Here is a 21229-nt window from a genome sequence, read left to right as displayed (position 1 = left end):
CAGCGCTAAAATTTTAACTGACATGCACCTTGCTGGCAGAAAAGTTGCTAAAAGTGCCAGAATGGAATCATTAATTAATTTTTGACTGTTACTCTTAACATAGATCGCCTTTATTTGGAACTGGTTCGCTTTTAAGATTGACAAGCTAGCTGCAGAACCACTGATCTTTGTAGCACCTGAAAAACATATCCTGAGCAAAAAAAAAAATGCAGAAATATTTAAGATCGTAGTTTTTAAAAACAAAAATTATCTGGACAAGGTTCTCTCGTTACAGATAACATTGTCCATCTCTCGGTAGTGAGCTGTAATAAACTCTTAGGAAGAGAAAATCTGAAGGCCAGCAGCTGGATTCGAACCTGGCATATCTAATCCCTTCCCTTACGATCGTTCTTGCTTTTATTACAAAAACTAAGAAAAAGAAACTCAACTCCAAATTTACATTCAGTCTAAATCGTTTGCACTGTTTTTTTTACCCAATTAAATTTGTCACTCTAAAAAATATAAACTATTTAAATCTAACAAATTACAATGTTTCACTTTTTAACCACTTAATTTCAAAACTAAATGCATGGAATTGAACAATATTATTAATGTCATATGTTATTTAAAACTTTATCTATCAGCTGTTTCGTATTTTGAGAAATACGGAACATATGTTTCTATTTATATTAGGGTGATGAATTTTAATAAAATCTTTTAACAAAAATAAAACCAGAAGTGAACTGTTCCTCTTTGCTTTCATGATGTTTCAAATTTAATTGAAATAGTAGTGAAAAAAGGAAAAAAAATCTGGCGTGTATCCTCTCACGCCTTTCTAGCATAGTAAGAGAAAATATAAGAGAAAGTAAGCCTAATTAGCAGTATTAATTTCAAATAATTAGGAAATTTCCATTAATAATTAGATGGTCAATTCAGAAGATAAGAGTTATTTGTTCAACATATTAAAAAACGAATTAAAGGTAAACACACTTTGGTGAAAAATAATGAAAAAACTTTTTCTTTTTTTTTCAATATTTTGGTCACAACCATCAAATGATGAAATTTGTATACAAATATTAAATTTGAATGAAAAATTACGTTATTTTATGAATCTATTTTAATGCACTTATTCTTTTAATGATTTAAGGCGCGTCAACATCTAAGGTTGTTAACGCCCGGAGCTATTTTCAGTGCACTGCCGGCCTACGGACAGTGTTCTCTCTTGTTACAGACCACCTCTTACCGGACAGTGAATAAAAAGCCCCTTAGGAAGGGAAAATTCTAAGAGCCATCGGCTGTATCTCCGACAAATTATCTCAAAAAGTCTCGATAAAATTTGCGTTAATTTAATATGATTTTTCTGCAACCATGTAGGGAAGTTCTCATTACTCAATTAAAATCAGCTGTGTAATGCCCAACTTCCCACACTAGTGGGGGGAAATTCCCATTAGTGTCACTTTCCGCACAAGTGAGTGGAAAAACTTTATTGTGCTTCCTTGATATAAGAAGTTTTGTTATTAACATAAATATTTTCTGTAAAACTCTAATAAGCTTATTTAAATTTATTTTATTTAAATAATTAAAAAACGAATATTAAAAAATAAAATAAAAATTGAAAGGAATATAGAAATAAAAATAATACTTTAATAAATAATTAGATATTTTTAATTATAACAGTTAAAAAGGTTATAGTGTTACCTTATAGAAATTTAAAATGGATTCTAGTGATGCCTGTTTCTAGTGATTCTGTGAGAAAACACTCCTCCATCAATAACAGAATCAGCAGAAAATGTAATAAGTAATGTAAATACGTAAGTAATGTAAATAATTGTAATATAACAATAAATATTTATAATAAATAAATTACTTTTTGTAGACTGTAAAAATGAAATTTTTAATTTTATTAGTTAATAAATGGTTGCAGAAAAAATATAATATTTAACTCTAGTGTAAAGTATTTTCCTCACACTCGGCAATTTGCACTTGCACTCGCATCGCTTCGCTCGCTCGTGCGTGCAAACCCTGCCTCGCGTGAGGAAAAGTACTACTTTCCACACTTGTTAAATAAATAACTATTTAATTAAGTGTGATGTTCTCTTGGTAATTTAATATTGAGGTCTTCATTTAATATTTCAAAGAAAAACAAAAAACAACTACTTTGAATTTGGGAAATCTCAAAATAAGTATTTCTGGAGAAAAGTGTGAATTTAGAAAAATTAAAATTCTATTCTTTAAACAATAATAGCGTTAGAGAGAGTAGAAATTATCCATAAAAAAGGTTTTGCTACTTGAAATTTTTTGTCATTTAATTGATATGAAGTTCGAATTTGACAGAACCAATGGTTCTAATTGGGGCAGCAGTACGAGTATACCTAAACATAAATAGATACCCTCTTCTGTTGATTTGATTGTTGTGAACAATACCAAACTTGTATAAATTGTTTCATGTGTATTGTAGGAATGAATTGGGAGTGTACGACAGCAGCAAGTGCAGTGCAGGGTGTTCGGTTTTGGTATAATTAGAAGGACCGAGCTCAGCCTGTACCTTCGAGCCAAAAATAAGGAACGATTCAACACTTTTACTCGCAACCAACTGCTAGTTCACTGTTAACAAACTTTTGTTAGAGTTCCTTTGTTCCTTTGCATCCACTCTACAGCCGAGTTGTTTTTTTTTTGAGGAGGCTCTTCAATTTTCTGTTTGCTTACATTACATAAATTCCACTTCCTAATCAAGATGGTTGCTTTATTGAAAACCTTCACACAAGATATTTTATTGACACGTTAAATATTTTTCCCTATTTAATAAATTACGTAACATAAAACATGTCTCGGAGGATTGCAAAAACATATTAGTCGTAACGAAATATTATATTTTATCGAAATCACGTTTTACTCTCGTCGAGAGGCCTGGGCAGTCTGGGCCTAAAGGGGGCATTGAGGAGGGCGATCGCCTGGCATGAGTGGATCAGCAGGAAACTTGTAGTGTTGCAGGAAATCTCAACTGCAGCCGTTAGAATACGGGTTGATCAATGTTAGATTCAATTTAGTATAATGATGCACTACGACCTCCTTACTGATGCTTACTGTAACGCTTACCCCCTTTCAGTCCAAGATATCTCAGGATCTGTAAAGGGTTCTAAAGAGATTATATCTTCCTGCAGGACCTTGTAACTACCCAGGTTTCTAAGAATAATACTCTAACTATTCTAATAATAAAGGATGTAGCTTATAAACACACGTTCTCCACCTACTCAAGGGCCCGAACGCTAACTAGAGATTCTAAGGATGGCTTCCGCAGATATCAACGGGAACTAGACTCTCCAGGGAAGATCTAGGAAAAGAAGGAAGCCGTTAGTCAGGTGAAATTTCCCTGCTGTCTCTTATAAAGGAGTGTATGTGCACCATAAACCCTAATAAACTCCCAGAATCTCTAGGGTGTTCCGAAGGAATAGGCAGATGGTGAATAACTACTCTTCGGCACCTTCCCTAATTACTCCAAAGAGGGCATCCACCAAGGCTTTCTGGATATCCCGAGGAAGAGCAGTAATCAGCCGTTTAGAATGACCATTCGCTATATAAAATAAATTTTACATGTCTACGTGTTAAAATTCAACTTTTGTTTCATGTTGAATAGAAAATTTTGAATAGAAGGGCGCCCTATCCCGTGAAATGTCTGAGGATACGGTTCTTCGTCATTATCACCCTTATCGGTCGGCGCTTTAACTTCATCACGCATTGAACATAATTGTACTAATTGACCGTATCCATTTCGGCAAGTTCAGCCAAGTGAGTAATCAAGGCGAACGGGTGGAAGTCGTTGTCTCTCGTCAATTGCAATTCAATCAGCACTTAATGCATCGTTAAAATGAAAGCGCAAAAAAAGCATCGTCCTCAAAAAGACTAACATGAAAGAAAACCTTCTTTTACCCGGTATATTTTCGACTCCCATGACCGGAATGATATTTTTCAAACATGGGAAAGAATTTTGTAGGCTTTCAAGACCCAAGGCATCTGCTTTCGAGGCTTAACTATACCGGACCTTCACAAGCTAAACAGCATGACTTCAGTTTTTGCGTTTTGGCAATAATTAATCAGAGCTTTAAAATCGGTACCATTTAAATAATCTCTTAATTCTAATAGTGTAAGAACAGCTTTTTTAAACCATTTCACGCGATACTCTTTTAGTATTAGACCAGAATCCCTAATTATATTTTTAATATTTATCCAACATTATTTCTACAATTCACAGTTTTAATTAAATCTATTGAAAGCACTTTGATTTTTTTGGGGAAATTACACAAAATAAATTAGAGATTTACGTACGATATTACTGTGGAACTACTATTACTTACTACCAGCCTATAGCGGTTGTAATAGTATTAGAGGAATACTTGGTATAGTGTATGAGATCACCAAACTAATAATAGTTACAATATATGTCGGTGGGTTTGTGTTAGGCAACCAGAGCAAGCTTCACAGCATCCATCTGATCTCACTATATGCTCGTGGCCACAGCATTCTCATCTGTGTCGCTCTCTAATTTTTAAGAATTCTCGCATCTCAATATGTGAGCCCGTTCGATGCACTAATCGATTAACTCCATTTTTTTTTTAAATATCTTAAATTTAAGTGTCAAAGCACTTGGTTCAGTCGTAGCTTTTTTATTTTTGTAATAAATTTCCCTAAATAATAAAGATTAACACCATTAAACAAACAATAAATAGAATTTTGGCCATTGAATAATAAATAATTTATTTCTGGAGCCATTTTGATTAACTCAGTGCTCTAATGTAAATCGTTGCAATAATTCAATTCAAATTCCAAATTCAGTTGCAGGCGCTGAATGAACGGTCAATTTATTTGAATTTACATTATAAACAGGTTTTTCAAAAAACAATGTACATTATTTCATCGCATTTCTCCACTTTTTGTTTTAATGGAGTTAATCGAATTGTGCAATGGAACGGCTCATATATTACAATTATTATTATTTTATTATTACTATCTTTATTGATATTTATTTTAGTACAAAAATAGGAACAGCAAACAACTTAACTTCAGACAAAAGACTACTTCTTGACCGATTGACTGTCAGAAAAGTCGTCAATACGATGCTATTACAAATTAAAGACACGGAAAATTATAACAAAATATATTTTCTAGCCAATGGAAGACAAAAGAATAAAAATACAATTTCATTAAGTAGTAATTCTTTTGGCTTGAACCCCCCAAAAAAAATTGACAGGGAAAACCAGTCTTCACCAACTAAATAAAGATCTCATCATCTCTATTTCCGTTAATTGTTCATTCGTGAGCCACTTCCCTTTTATACCCGACAATCTTGGACAGATTGGCGATAAAATGGTAAGTTCTATCAACTAACTTGTCACTAATCACAATAGATGCTGTCTTCATGACAAAAAAAAAGAAAAAGTGGACTTAAATTCGCCTTGGAGAAGAAAACTCTGAGGGCTAGCATTTGGATTTGATCCTGGGATTTCCGCGAGGGAATCCAGTATGCTAACCACTGTGCTAATCCCTTCCAACTTGGGATTTATTGTTAGAGAATGTCATGCTAGTGTTCATACCAGTATCTTTTTTTTTATTTTAATTCTTGAGCTACATTGCTATTATATTTCAAGATCTGCACAGTTTTGCTGGAAATGTATTGAGAAAATATCAATTATTATTGCTTTATCACGATTAATCGTACTCGACGTGTGTGAAATGGTGATATTCTTTTAGAATCTAAACGGAATTGATTGAACCCAACCGGTGCATTAATATATTCTTATTTATCGTTCTGCAATGCAGCTTCTGCTAAAAATTTAGTAAATTTAGAATGAGTACTGCAATTTAGTAAAGTAATGGGGTTACTATAGATTTGGGGCTTAACCTCATACTTACGTATCGTGAAAAGGGGGGGGGCGGAATCAAATAATTTACTATTAACATTTTTTGAATTATTTTCTATTATAGTTAAGCTCTTTTTTCCTCATATTGGCCTTGAAGCTGTCAGCTTTCCTGAAAACAAGAAGTTTTCTTTTACTTTGGCTAGAATCCGCTTTTGTTTTTGTATTGTTACTCCAGCCTTTGTAATGCTGCAAATTTTGCTAGCATAGAATGCAATCTTGGACATGCATACAATTACGAGCACATGCTGACTCCGAGAGGAGAAGCTATGAAGCTACGTAGGCAGCGATAACAATCCCAATTGCTGAGCTAATTGCTCTTGTCACACTATCTTGACCTTCCTCTTTCCATCTCTCATTCCCAGTATCACCTCTATGCTGATGATTTTCAGATTTACCTATCCTTTTCCCCGTCGGATTTGTTTGAAGCTGTATTTAAACTTCAAGAAGACCTCAATAATATCTCAGCCATATCCATCTTTAAATCCCGTCTATTCAGTTATCTACTTTCTATTCAGCTTCCTCCGAAATTCTAATTGTTTTAATTTATTTCCTTAATTTCTGCTGTTTTATTATTTTATTTTTACTTTCATTTTCACTTATTATATTTTCACTTTTTGTAAATACTTATTTATTTATTTAATTTCTGTATAATCACAGGCCAAACTGTTAAGGCCTCTATTTGTTCCTGTATTTATTCTTAGGGGACAATTGTCCCAGAATAATAAATTTCTTTTCTATTTCTATTTCTATCTGGAAATCGGGAAGCTACTGGCGTTTTAATCGCCTGAAAGGGTTATCTGGAATGGTGCTAGATGAAAGAGGGTCTGGTTATAGTAGGATTGCAGGGATTGGTGGGTATTTGTTTTGTATGTTTAAATTTGTAACTTAGAAGGAACCATTTACCATTTTCACGGCGGATTTTGCGTTGAAGGGATTGTAAACTCTGGCGGTTGGAACATATGATTGAACCCGCTTCCGTACATTCAGGAAGTCTAGACTCGTGGACGCTTTTTAAGGGTCTCCCACTGCACAGCATTGGGTTATCCTCCTAGCGTCGCCAAGCCGCTCTTCATCCTAAGAATGAGTTTTCCGCCTTTTTTTTTCCTAGTAATTTTTGAATTTTAAAACAACTGACTGCGATTATTTCTCCCACTGTGATGGGTTTTTCTTTACCAGTTACAGGAAACCAACAAAGCTTTGGAAACTGTTTAGAGTCAGTCAAACAAGTTTTCTTCTAGTGTATAACCTCTCTAATCCGTTGATACCAAGCCATCTTATTGCTTAAGGAAAAAACCTTCTGCGATTAAGTAATTAAAATCTGAAAAAATAGAAACAATTAATACATTACAACACAAAAACAGACAACTGGGAATACTGAATCCTCAGTAACTCCACAAGCTGCTGTGGTCCACAAGTTTGTTGTTGTTGTTGCTGTTGGACATGATTGGTTTAGTTGACGCTGTTACATAACATGAATTCTCCATACTTTACCACCAATATCTGCGTCACTCCCTCAACTAGCAATACGTAGTTTATTTCAGCTTTTTTTTCTCCATTTTTTGCAGTTTTTTTGTTTTCTTTTTTAATATTCATTTTTTCATTTTATTTTTACCGTGAACAACTCCACTCTCCCTCTCGGCCTGTCTCACTTGATTACACTGTCATTCATCACGATTCTCAAAACCATCAGCAGTCCAGAATACATCCAGGCCCAGCGGGACCAAAAGGGGGCTGGCGGTACGAGAGAATAGAGAGGCTAGTAGTATCTGTGTAACGGCGATTTCAACAACAAAAAAGGAGAGAGAGCGACAGAGAGAGAGATAACTGATAAGAAATGGAAAAAAAAAGAATAAAACAAAAATTGAAATAAAAAACTAGAATGCGATAGCAACTGGCTTCCTCTTATCAATTCTAACCAACATTCCTCTTTGATACAAGTAGTAAAAATTATTGTTATTATTATTATATTCGAAAATTAATGTAACTTTTAAAATCATTCCCGTTGTTATACAAAACTTTAATGTTTATTTCCTAATTTCTCTTATTGCTTGCAATACGGTATTGTAATTGGTTTTATTACAAATGGAACTTTAAGTGAAGCCATAAGCTTTACGTCAAAATTGCTTAACCAAAAGAGGCCACATAACTGGAACCGATTTTTTCAGTATTTGAATTTTCTTTTTCTCAGGAAAAATCTTCCTTCACAAGTTAGTTACTTACAAAGTCTTAAAAACTACTTAAATGACAAGAAATGAACACAGCACTTACTGTCTTCTAATAAAAAAAAAAAGTCTTAGACAGATCGAAACTGTTACCACCTAACAAATACAGGGTGTATAACGGAGGAGAGGACAAAACTTCTGGGAGGTGATTCAATTAGCTCAAATGCAACAAAGAATTAATCTATTCACTTTGGCCCGATTCTCAATGGTGTCCAAGATATTTTGCATTTTTAACTTTTCCGTCTCGATATTCGCGTTTTTCACCATAAAATAAAACGGCCTTATCTTTTCTATCCTTTATCCTACAACAAAATCTATTTATTCCAAACGAAAGAGCATTAAATTTCCTATAAATTTGCTCAATACAGAGCCTCAAAAAACGTTTCTCATAAACAATGAAATTTTGTACTTTAATGTCTAAAAAAATTCGTCCACGATGATTTTTTTGTTAAAATTTTCAACTGCATTTTTTTTTGCAATGATTAATGAATCAAGGAGTCACTTAATTTCAGAAAAAGTTGCGCATTTATTGAGCTTCAGGACCATGTTTTTTTTTTTTTGGATTTTTAATAAAACCCTACCCCCGAACAGAGGGGTGTAAATGCAGAAAACTGGGATTTTGCGCAACCGACTTTTCACTACTAATTTACTGAAATGTCAATTTTTTTGGAGAAGGAACAAAAAGAAAAGTAACTATTTTAGTTTTTAACAATTATTTTTTAGTAAAATGGAAATAGAAAAACGCGAATATCGACGGAAAAGTTAAAAAGGCAAGTATCTTGGACACTATTGAGAATCGGGCCAAAGTGAATAGAATATTTTTTGTTGCATTTGAGCAGCTGAATCAACTCCCGAAGTTTCGATCTCTCCTCCGTGTTACACCCTATATATACATCTCTCTGTCTCACTCACACACAGCATTTATCAACCCATTTTGGAATTACGCCTTTGAACTGCGAAGCGCCTTTAAAAACTCCATAAAATTTACAAACTCTACAAAATCCATAATCGAACGCACATAGTCGTTTAGTTTAACCAACAGCGCCGTACATCATGAGCTGAAAATCTCTTTTCCCACAGAAATAAATAAACTTTGAAACCGGAATCTCTACAACATTTTGTCTTCACACCCAAAACCTATTTGTCTGTCATTTTGTGCTCTTCTGGATAAGTAGCCTTTTGTCTTCCTTTCCAGCGGTAGGGCTGATTACAGAGAGTGACCAGGTAATTAGGAGTGCTGACATTGGCTAGTTCCTCAACGCAATCTTTATTATTATTAATCAGTTCTTTGGGGGGCGATATAAGGTTTTCACAAAGATGGGTAAAAAAAAGTAGATACAATTTTTTATCAAAGCTAAATAACAAAATTCACTCGAACAATAAAGAAATTGTTCTTAAAGAATACAAAAAAAAATTGATGACTGTGACATAATCAAACACTTTGTGGACCAATTGCGCTACGTGAGCAACTGGACCCTAAGTAAAGAAAAGATAACTCATAACGTAACATAGAGTTATTGAATATACCCAACAAAAGCTGACAGGACATCCTTGGAGGTTTTGCAAATCTAGCCGATACCATACCTCAAATTTGCCACGAAACCAATTGGTTTCAGAAGAGCCAATTTAATATATCAACGGAAGTGATACTACTGCGTGATGACCATGCAATACCATTGATTGCGCGGTAATTTTTGGATAGAAAAGAAATCCTTAAAAAACAACGACTGAGGATGTGAAGTTCTTATAACACTCATATGTTCGCTGAAACTCCCGAATCTCCCACCTTTTAGTTTGGAGCTCTCAAGGAGTCAAGCAACTGGCCCCCCAATTTAGGAGAAAGAATTTTTCAAACAGCAAAATAAAAAACCTTGACAGCTGATACTTGATAACCTCTGAAACAGAACGGAACTGGTTAGTTCGAACCACCCTAACAGAAATCCAATAAAAATTAACCAACTATGCGGTCGGCCAGAGCTAAAGGTTCTTTGAAGTGAATCATGAGAGGATCAGTTCAGCCTCCTTCTCGTGGTCCTCAAACTTCCAAAGAGAAGCAGAGGACTGAACGAGTGACACGGAACATACCACTTAACTGCTTCTATTAACGTTTTAAGACAAAAAAAAAACGATAAGCGGACTTGGTCTTCTTTTTTGATTGGCTAACATAACTTTGACAGGCTTAGTTTTATTTATTTTAGGAAGTATATTATTATTTTATTTACTTTTTTTTTCTTGATTTGCAGGCATTTAATTTAGATAATTAATCTAAAAAAAAATCCATTCTTGGACTAATTATTTATTATTTTCGCTGGAGATTCAGTTTTATATTCTGAGATATTTTCCTATTAAGAATGCTAACTTTTTTTGAACCATGCGATGACATTGTTTGGTCACGCGAGCCTCCCGCCAAAAGTTAAGAAAACAATAACCTGTGCGCGAGTTTTTATAAATGGTAGCTAATTTATATTACGTATTACGAGAGGATGTGACTTCAGGCTAGCGATAAATATCTCTTAAACGGAAGTACCTCTTTACAGAGGGGATTTTCCAAAGCTTTCTCTTTTTTTTTCTTTAGGTTTTCTCGAAAAGGGCTTCAACGATTCTCTTTAAACCTTTATTCGAAACCTTTTCCCTAGGAAAACTAGATTAAGGGCAGTTCTGGGAGATCAGGGTGAAGTACGCTTTTCTCTGCAGGACTCTTTGAATACTATCTACAGGTTTTGAGCCCTTTATAGTACAAAAGGAGAATTGAATGCGTTGCTGTACTCCTAAGTTTGACAGAAATTCTATGTCAGGTGCGAACGGCTGCAATTCTCGCAATATCCCGGTCAATCCATCCGAAGTTTCGTTAACCTGGGAACACTAATTATTAATACACTCCAAGATATGTATCCATTTTCCCGTAACTAAGCTCACAAAAAAGTTTATTGCATAATTAACCTTTAAAAGAGCAATAACATCTTGAAAATGTTTCCTCTCCAAAAATCGAGAAAAAAAAAAACGCCCAATACTTAATCGACATTCAGCCAACCTGTTGCTTGTCCATCGTTTCAAGCGGTTGTTGTGATATTAATCACGTGTTATTGTCCTACTTACAAACATGAAATTAATATTGTGTTTAACAATTAATTAATTTGTCTTTTAAGTGGCTCTAAATAAAGTTTATTTTTTATCAGTTTCTATTTTTTCTTTTTCTTTTTGTTATCTCTAGTTATCGAAGACCACACTCTTATCGTAGTTACTCTTCGTCTTCTAATTGCCAAGAATAGCGCTACAATGACATGTATAGTGAGCTCACTAATAGTGTAATTCCTTAATTTATCAACTCTATTAAGGCTGTCAAAATTTTACACTAACAACTTTACTGATAATTTAACCTAACTTAGTTTTTAATAGTTTACAAACTTTGGCTAACTAACTAGTTTCCTGTGACTATTTCAAGGAAATGGTTTTTAATTTTTTGAATGGAAAATTTTTATATTTGGGAAAAATTAGCCTTGTCCAAGTTTTTCCTTTCATTCCCGTGACTGACGGGGGGGGGTCTACGAAGAAATAGCATTGTCATTTCTTAAAACGAGTTTATCGTTAACTATTTGCGAGTTTTTGTCCCAGATCGTGGCCTAGTGCCTACGCCGATTTAATCTAGCCTTATGTGTTTTCGTGGCGCAAGACAGAGACTCAAAAAAACATCTTCACAAAAGGTGGCGCCAATCGCTTTAGTGACTGCGACAAGAGTCGTTCAGTCTTTTATTCCTGAACTGTTAACATTTCGCTTATTTGCCTAGCGAGACTTCCTGGTATTTGGAGATCAGAGAAAGATTAAGAGCATCACTGGCTTTGTAAAAAGTAAGAGCATAAGACGCCTGCTAGGGGTTTGCAAAGCGTCCTCTAAAGGTCTATTAATAAGCACCTGTAAGTAATTTACTGATGCTAAATAGGACCCACCAAAAACTTTAAAAATTTCAGAATCTGAAAGGATTCTAAAGAGCGTATGTTCTACTTCTTATACCTGTTAACTTTCCAGGCGTTCTCCTTGAACGATGGAAATGCTGCATTGCATTCCTCCAACTACCCATAAAATCTGCAGAAATCATACGCTCTACCCCAGTCTTCTCCAGAGAGCATCTGCGTCGACAATGCCCACACTTGGTGGCCAACCTCAATTTCAACTTCCTCTACATTCAAAAAAATCTCCTTACAATTCAGTCCTCCCACCCAAATCCTTAGCCGAGGGAACAACACTCTTCTCGAACTCTCCAATAACCACCAACACTTCCCTTCGTCTTAAGGCGTCAGTGACCTCTTGATTTCCAATATACAAGTGGCCATGCACGGCAGGGAATGCTACCACTGGCTAGTCCCCACTTAGTAGTTCCTTTCTTTTATTTTTCCTTTACGATCTCCTTAAAAGTGGCCATTGACTGGCTTTGCTCTTTACAGGCAGGTTTCCTTTTGGAAATATTTTATCTACAATAAAAAAGTAAAACGTTTATCTCCTTTAGGAGTATTTCGAATTAAATATTCCATAAAATATCCCGAACGAAACCTGTTAGATAATTTGGGTTTATATAAACATTTGAATGTTTATTTATAATCAAATTTACAGTTACTTTCTCTATTTATATGCATATCTCTTTCAATATATCAAACGCAGAATCCATTTAATTTTAATATATTCTCTTCTATGGCATTGAAAATATATGTATGTATTTTTTTTTTCTTCGTTATTAAATCAGAAAATAATTTATTCATCATTATTAATATATAATTTTTACAGAAGCTACCAGAGTTGATGATAATTACAAAAAAAAAAAGAAGTATCATCTACATACATACGCGGGCCCTTTAATAAGCATACTACTGAGAAGGATAATATATCTTTAGACGCAATCTTCTGAAATAACCGATTACAGGTTTAGAACGAGAAAAAAACAGAGCCAGTCGCCTCATTTAGACAATAGAAGTGCCCCAAGTAGTCAATTACTTTGCCTCAGGCCTTAACCATTTTTAAGTCCTTATCTAAATGGATTAAAAAATAATGCTATTCGATGAGGAAAGAAACAATATAAAATAATAAATAAAAAAAGCAAAATATAAATATCAAGTATAAACAACAGTTTGAATATAATGTAAAGAAAAAAAAAATTGTTTAATATTTTAATATTTAGGTACATACATAACTCGGCGAATGTAAGCAGGAAATATAAAATAAATAAACACTTTTATTTTTAAAAACACAAGTTCTAAAAATATTTTATCAGCTGATCAAGGCCTTCTAAATATATCAGCTGCTTATTTGTTATAAAATAAATTTTGTAATGTTTTTTTTAAAAACGTTTTGACTTAAAATTAACTTCTCTTGTTCCGCCATATAAATATCGGCAAGTATTGCGATCGTTCAAGATTTCCGGTTTTCAGTTTTTTTCACCGTAATTTCTGTTTTGTGTTTTACAAAGAAAAAGTGTTTCTACAGAATTGATGTCTGTCTGTCTGTCTATTTGTTTGTACGTATTTTGGGGGGGGGGGAATGTGTCCAATCTGATTGTTGCCAGGCATAAATGAAAATCGAAATGGCGTGGGAATTCCAAATGGCTTTCCTGCAGGTCTTTTAGAAGTTTTAATTTTAAACCTTTTTTCCTGGGGGTAAATCTTAGTTCTTGGGAGTGGCAATATTAAGCGTCTCTCTCTAAAGTATCATTCAAGTTTATAATGTACGATCTCATTAATATATTAAATATAATGCTGATAAGGATTTGATAAGTTTTGATAAAATAACAAATTACACATTCAATGAAAAAATTTTTTTAAGGTGAAGAACCACTTTAATGAATAAATTTAGCGATTTTAAGCGTTTTTTTTAAAGATAACATTCTCAAGGAATTCCAAGAGAAAGACAATTTCCTCTTAATTGAATTGGTGTAATACGGAAAATGTCCACAATACGTAAAACCGTCGCATTTAAGAACATATTACAACAAAATGAAAAAAATATTTGTGTTACAACCAACAAATTGGCCAACACTAACCAACCTCAACACTAATTTCTTGAATATGTAATAGCAGTAATAAAAGAAATGGTACTAAAAATAATTTAAATGATTTTTCCAAATTAATAATAACAATCTTTTTATTGCATAATTTTAAGATATCATGTGATTATCAGTTATAAAAATAATAACTATTTATAATAACTAATAAATAATTGAATATAATCATTAAAGCAATAATAACAGTAATAAAACTGATAATATTCCCGCTTCTCTCAGTTATAAAGAGAAAATTTTTTCCCATTAAATTAAGTTTTAAAGGACGTCGTTTAAATCAATTAACCTTGATTGTGTTCATTAATTAGTAGAAAATAAAAGAAAATATGAATTTCAATAATAGTTTAATGAATAAAACTAACGATTTCTATTTAGGTAACAGCTACAACTTAAACGCAACTAATTGAAATCGCCCAAATTAGGTAATAGAAATCATATCAGAAGTTCCAATGTGTAGGTATATTGAATTGTAATCAGATGCAGCTCCAGCATTTGAAATTAACCTAAATCCATTTGTTTTTTTTTATCTTTAGGGCAATATTTTGCCAAATATTGTTGATTGTAACAATCGAGCCACATTCTCTTCTTCTGGTAGTTTACCACAACTCGAATCAACAAATGTTCTCTAACTGGTAACTATAGAGTTTCGGTCTGAAAATGAAAGAGGCTTAATTTTTTTCTATAGATTTTTCTTTTAAGTTCGAAAATTCATTTATTTGTCGTGTGTAGGTCCTCATTTTTGTATAACTTTATCCTGATGTCCTTGAAGTATAATCCTATAAGGATAGCAAAGTTCCCAACTGAGGCTGCTTTACCTCCTCTTCGTTTGACTTTCAGGCAGTTTTTCAGCCAGAAAAGTTCTTCAGATTTAGGAAGATCTATTGAATAACGGCTAAACTAGCCAAGATTTCTTGACTTCTCCTGCTGACCACTTAGATGCCAAGTTACCTACTCACTTTCTTCGACATCCATATCCATCTTTCTAGGCCCAATCCTTTCTGCAACAGTTATTTGGGATGAAAGTGTTCGCCAAGAGGACCAATCTAATCGCCCATAAATCCCAAATATCGCGCAACTTCACAGATAAATGACAAAGTAGCGATGTTTTGTTTTTTTATTTATTTATTGAAAAATTGCCATCTGCAAAATTTACGTCTAGTAATTGTGATGTAGGCAAAAGATGAGGGCAAGAGTTGAGCAGCTGTGCACTGAGAACCCTCCGAAGTATTTACAAGAAGTGAGGGATGCAGGCGATAGATAGGGGAATGAAATGAAGGTATTTACCAGAGGGAGATGAGAGTAATTAGTAGAATAATAGAATAGCTTAGAATTTAACTGTATGAGAAGTGAAAGGGATATTTTACATATTCTCAATTATCTATGGAACACTTTTATTCCCTGAGTAGATCTCTTGACCACCGGCGTCTCAGTCTTCTGTTGGGAATCCCAGGATTGTAGTGGGAAGAGAGTGCTTGGGATTAAGGGATTGTAGTGGGGGAGAGAGAGAGAGATTCCTGGTCACGTAGGTAGAGATAAGGTCGCGTACAAAAGGAACATTAAAGTTGTATTGGACGGTCTGGTTAGAAACGTAAAATGGTGCATTGGTGATTCTGCGAAGAATTTTGGATTGAAGTGCTTGTAATCGATGATAATTAGAGCGTTCGGTAGAGCCCTAAGCTTCTGTTCCGTGAGTCCATAAAGGTTTCAGTACAGTATTGCAGACAAGAACTTAAGAGTAAGGTGGGAGAGAAGTTTGTCTAGTAATTGTAAGAGCAATATGTGTCGTCGGTTTAGTACCTGCCTCTTGAGTTTAAAATGTAAATTCCAAGTGAAACTTTTGACCAGATAGCATCCCAAGTATCGGAACGAACTATGACAACCGAGAAGGACCGTAGGGAAAGTGGCGCTCCGAACAGTGAAGGTGATATGATTAAATTTTTGTGGGTTTATTTTAATTCTCCATTTCTTAAAACAATTCATCAAGAAGTCAAAGATGGAGCCGAAGCGTTCGATGACAGGATCTTCGTGACGCTAGCAGAGGAACATCCGTAGTTCTCCAGAAGTTACCGCAACTTCCTTTAACAGCTTTAGTTTTCCACTTTCAAACTGTTTCCGGCCAGCATCTGTTCCTTCAGGACACTTCCCACTCAACTAGCCCGGCCTTCCTGCAGGTCTAGGATACCTAGGTCTATTCATCATTCTTAATTATTTTTATAAATATTTATTGAGCGGAAGGAAGTAAAAATTAAGAGATGACGGAGAGAGGGATTTGAATGGAGCCACTTATTGTCTACAATAGACACAAACCGAGCTAAATTATTTAGTGAAAAGAAAGACTCAGCTGCTACAATGTTTGCTTTAATTTATATTTTAAATTTAAAACAATCAACAAAATGAACAATTCTTAGACTTTCTTCTGGTTCTTGTTCTTCTTTTATATTTTTTCCCCTTTTTTAATTTTGTGTGTAACAAAATTACATAAATACTTTAACATTAAATATAGATTTATTAGAAAACAGGTGCACACATATACACATGTACCAGCATATATGTACAAGAAGATAGATTGTTGATCTGAGGTGGGGTTGAAGTAGCGACCAAGTCTGGCTGAATGCCCATCTAATGAACAACAAAACTTTGTCTTGATAGTTCAGCGCTATGTGAGTGAGCCCGTCCTATTCTATATTGTATACAACAATAGTGTTGTCTTATATAATTATTTTTTTTTATAAATATATGTTAATGTTAATTTATAGAATAATATCTACTGATTGTTGAACGAAAAAAACATATGACAGAAGTTGGTTGGAACTTACATTCTTTTATTTGGTAAGTTAAATGTTGTGATTGTGAAAACATTTTCAAAATTGAGCTTTCAATAGAGGAACATTTTTGTTTTGGAGTTCTCTGAAACAGAAAAATTGTTTTTAACAAATTAGTGAGCATGTGGCAATATCATAACAATGAAAGTTAATATTTGGATTATGGGTGGATCTGTCTATATGTTTGAGTTCAAAATCCAAAGTGCGACGGATTTTCCACTATTTTAAGGGACGAGCTTTCCCTGTAGTTATCTATAAAGTTCCATTTCTCGTGGAACGCTCTATCCCGACATATGTATATTCAGACTGTTCCTTGTACAACTCAAGGAACCACAAATGTATTGTCAAATTCCTAGTTTAAAGAATATTCTTCCACCGGAAATGAGGCTTCGCATTTCACTTTTCTTTTCTTTTTTTAGGTTTTCTCTAATTTACAGTACAACCTCGATTAACCGGGCTGAACTCCGGCTATACCCATCCCGGAAAACTGAAATCCCGGAATACACAGTATTATATAGTAATACATTACTGTTTCATCCCAGAGATCGACTCCTATCTTAGACGGCAATCCTTTTTTAAAATTTGTTTCTCTTTTCTTTCGTCTTTCAAAAATTTTTCATTTTTTTGCCGTCAACTTTTTGAAAAATACTTTTCAAGTGTTGTTTGCTTTTTTTTGTTTATCAAACGGCCACTCTCTGATGAGTGTACGCAATTTAAAAAGCACAACTTTGTCACTGGTTGGAATGTTCTTATCGTGAAAAAAATTCTATCAATTCAGCAATTGAATTTGATGCTGCTGCATCCAGGGATATTTCTGGGTGATCACTCTCTTCTTTGTCGATTTCATTTCCTTCTTCCGGTTCCATGAAGTTGAAAATCAACCATTTAAGACACGTAAATCCCATGGTCTTTTGTAAGATCTTTTGTAAGACTCGTGGTAAATCCCAAGAAATTCAGTACTAATTGCACCATATTTTGGGTTTTTGCATACACACATAATGACCCTTCAAGGAAAATCAGGTATAAAAGAGTTGCTGCCACGCATACAATTATTATGTTACATCGGAAGACAAAAAAATTTTCCTGTCGCCACCGAAAATTAACTTTTGTTTCAGCGCCGATCCAGGTGTTCTTATGATGACTCAACATGATTCCGGTTAATCCGAATCCCGGTTAACCGAGGGCCGGTTAATCGAGGTTGCACTGTATTTACTTATTTTTTACTCTTTTTTTTTAAATCTCCCATGTTTATATGAACAATTTTTATTGGCCAATTTGTTTAAGAAAATTTCTGTAGACAGATTTCCTTCTAACTAAAGTTTATTTTAGTGCATTGTACTTTCAACATTATAATGTTATGAAGAAAGAAATAGCTTATACTGGATTCCAGCGCGAAGATTCTGGGTTCGAATCCAGCTGCTGGTCTTTAGATTTTTCTCTTCTTTCTTACAGCTCACTGTCCGGTAATGGACAGTCTCGTCTGCGACGAGAGAACACTGAACTGTTGCCGACCATTTGTGCACTGTCAATAGCCACAGATTAAAAATTTTAAGAGAAAGTTCTGTATTTGTTCTTACCAGATTTTTTTAAACTATACAATAGGCAGCATACAAAATTAGGAAATTAAAAAAAAGAGAAATAGTACCTGCAGACTGATGACATCAACCTTAGATTATACATAACTTCCAACTAATTATAGTTTCCAAACTAATTAACCTATCTAGTTAATCATGGATTCATACATAACTAAAATGGAACGTAAACCAAAAAACCATTCATTAATTACTCTAACCACTAAGATAATAAAGTGTGCTAATTTCATTCTAAAGAAAAAGGTGGTAAAAAAAATAATATATAAAATATTCTCTCGGCTAAATAAATTGTAATAATAAACAAAAAGAAACCTACAAGTTATATTATATGAAGAATATGTAATAAAATCATATGTAATGAAAACATAAAAACTAAAAAATAATAATAAAACGAAAATATTACGAGCCTGTGGAAAACAATTAGTTGTTTCTCATGTGTAACGATTTAATTGCTCGAATATAGTGATTAGAAGAAGAAGAAGTAGAGTTGGAAAAGAATAAGACTCTAATGAGAATACTGGAACCTTCGATATATTAATAAACAATTGCAATCTTATTGTGGTGGTTAATTAAAAATAATAATAAAAATAAGTAGGGCAAAAAATAATAAAGAAAAGATTATAAATTTTTATTGTGATTATTTATTTGATATTAGACGGAATTGAGACTTTAAGGTCTTAGCGATATGTATACCGCTATTTCCTGTGACATTTTCTGTGGGTACAGCGTTCTGTTTCAGTAATGGGTCACTTTCGGGGGGGGGGGTGACTACATTTTTCTGCCCCCCCCAAAAAAAAGCTAGTCCAGGTTTTTTCGCTGGCATCTAAGGCTACGAGGGTCGTTTGAAAAGTCCGTGCAAAAATAAAAACTACTTAATTTTTTGGGGTAAACCTTTTTTATTTTTCAACAACGTCTCCTTTTAGGCTTATACACTTCGTCCAACGCTGCTCTAGTTTGTTGATCCCTTCCGAATAATAGGATTTGTCCAAGTCTGAAAAATAGCCATTCGTTTCTGCAATCACCTCCTCGTTTGAATATAATCTTTTTCCCGCCAGCCATTTCTTCATATTGGGGAACAAATAGTAGTCCGAGGGAGCCAAGTCTGGAGAATAGGGGGGGATGTGAAACGAGTTGGAACCCTATTTCCATTAATTTTGCGACCACAACTGCTGAGGTGTGAGCTGGTGCGTTGTCGTGATGGAAAAGGACTTTTTTGCGGGCCAATCGTGGGCGTTTTTCTTGCAGCTCGATTTTCAAACGGTCCAATAACGATGAATAATATGCACCTGTAATAGTTTTACCCTTTTCCAGATAGTCGATGAGGATTATTCCTTGCGAATCCCAAAAGACAGTCGCCATAATCTTTCCGGCCGAAGGAACGGTCTTCGCCTTTTTTGGCGCAGATTCCCCCTTGGTAACCCATTGTTTAGATTGTTCTTTGGTCTCAGGAGTGTAGTGATGTATCCATGTTTCATCCACAGTGACGAAACGACGCTTAAAGTCCTGCGTATTTTTCTGGAACTGCTGCAAACCGTCTTTGCAACACTTCACACGATTTCGTTTTTGGTCAAGCGTGAGCAATCGCGGCACCCATCTTGCGGATAGCTTTGTCATGTCCAAATGTTGATGCAAAATATTATGTACCCGTTCATTCGAGATGCCCGCAGCACTAGTAATCTCACGCACCTTCACTCTTCTGTCATCCATCACCATATCATGGATTCTATCAATGATTTCTGGAGTAGTAACCTCAACAGGGCGTCCAGAACGTTCAGCGTCACATGTGCCCATATGGCTACTCCGAAAATTTTGAAACCACTTATAAACTGTTCTAATCGAAGGTGCAGAGTCACCATAATGTTTATCAAGCTTCTCTTTAGTCTCCTGAGGTGTTTTGCCTTTCATAAAGTAGTGTTTAATCAACACACGAAATTCTTTTTCGTCCATTTTTTGAAAATCACTCGACTTCCTCGATTCAAACGAATGCCAAACACAAAGAAATAGACCGATCTGGCTGAAACTTGGTGTGTGTTCTTCCAATAGATGGTACTAACTAAACATAACCTCGATACGCGCCAGTGGGGCTATCTCTCTGACTTTGCACGGACTTTTCAAACGACCCTCGTATGTAGTAAAAGACCTGACTTAAATACCAATTGTATAAAAACTACTTTTTTTAAAATGAATGCAAAATGAAGACAATGTATGTCTACATTTTATTATAACAAGGTATTAAACATTATGACTGCATACGCGGGATTCGAACTGGGGATCTGCCACTTACAAAGCCACGCTCTTGATCACTAAACAAACACCCTGGCAAGATATTCTCAGTTACGTAATCGTAGGTCAAGAAGTCTTGCATACGGGGTACATTAACATGATTTGATGATTGCTTTTATTTGATGATAAAACAAATTTATCCTGACTCACCCATAACCATTACATTATACTACATGTTTTAAAATCTTCAATTATTATTATTTTTGTTCTTTGCGTCACAAATAACATTTTTTGCAGTCAGAGAACCACCCAAAACGTATATTTCTGGTGGAAAATTAATATTGAAAACCGATCACGAATAGATAAAATTGTAACTTTGATCTTAAATATCTCAACTAATATTAGGGATATCGAAACGGGGTCAACGTCATT

At 34.4% G+C, this 21229-nt stretch overlaps 1 protein-coding gene and 1 long non-coding RNA gene across 4 annotated transcripts in view; one reads left to right on the top strand and one right to left on the bottom strand.

The window, feature by feature from the left end:
• The window catches only part of MESR6 (misexpression suppressor of ras 6), a 906147-nt gene that overhangs the window by 626412 nt on the left and 258506 nt on the right, over positions 1-21229 (top strand). The gene's annotated exons all lie outside the window — the stretch shown is intronic.
• On the bottom strand, positions 16701-19483 carry LOC141449981 (uncharacterized). Its single transcript, XR_012455812.1, has 3 exons — positions 18628-19483; positions 16977-17067; positions 16701-16840 (listed from the first exon to the last, which is right to left on the bottom strand). It is a non-coding gene; the product is annotated as an uncharacterized lncRNA (long non-coding RNA).

This window comes from Rhodnius prolixus, unplaced genomic scaffold (assembly GCF_049639745.1).
Source record: "Rhodnius prolixus isolate KJV_2025 unplaced genomic scaffold, Rpr scaffold_1, whole genome shotgun sequence".
NCBI classification, from domain to species: Eukaryota; Metazoa; Arthropoda; class Insecta; order Hemiptera; family Reduviidae; genus Rhodnius; species Rhodnius prolixus.
Note: the sequence above shows the minus strand (reverse complement) of the source record. Positions and strands in the feature narration are given on the sequence as shown.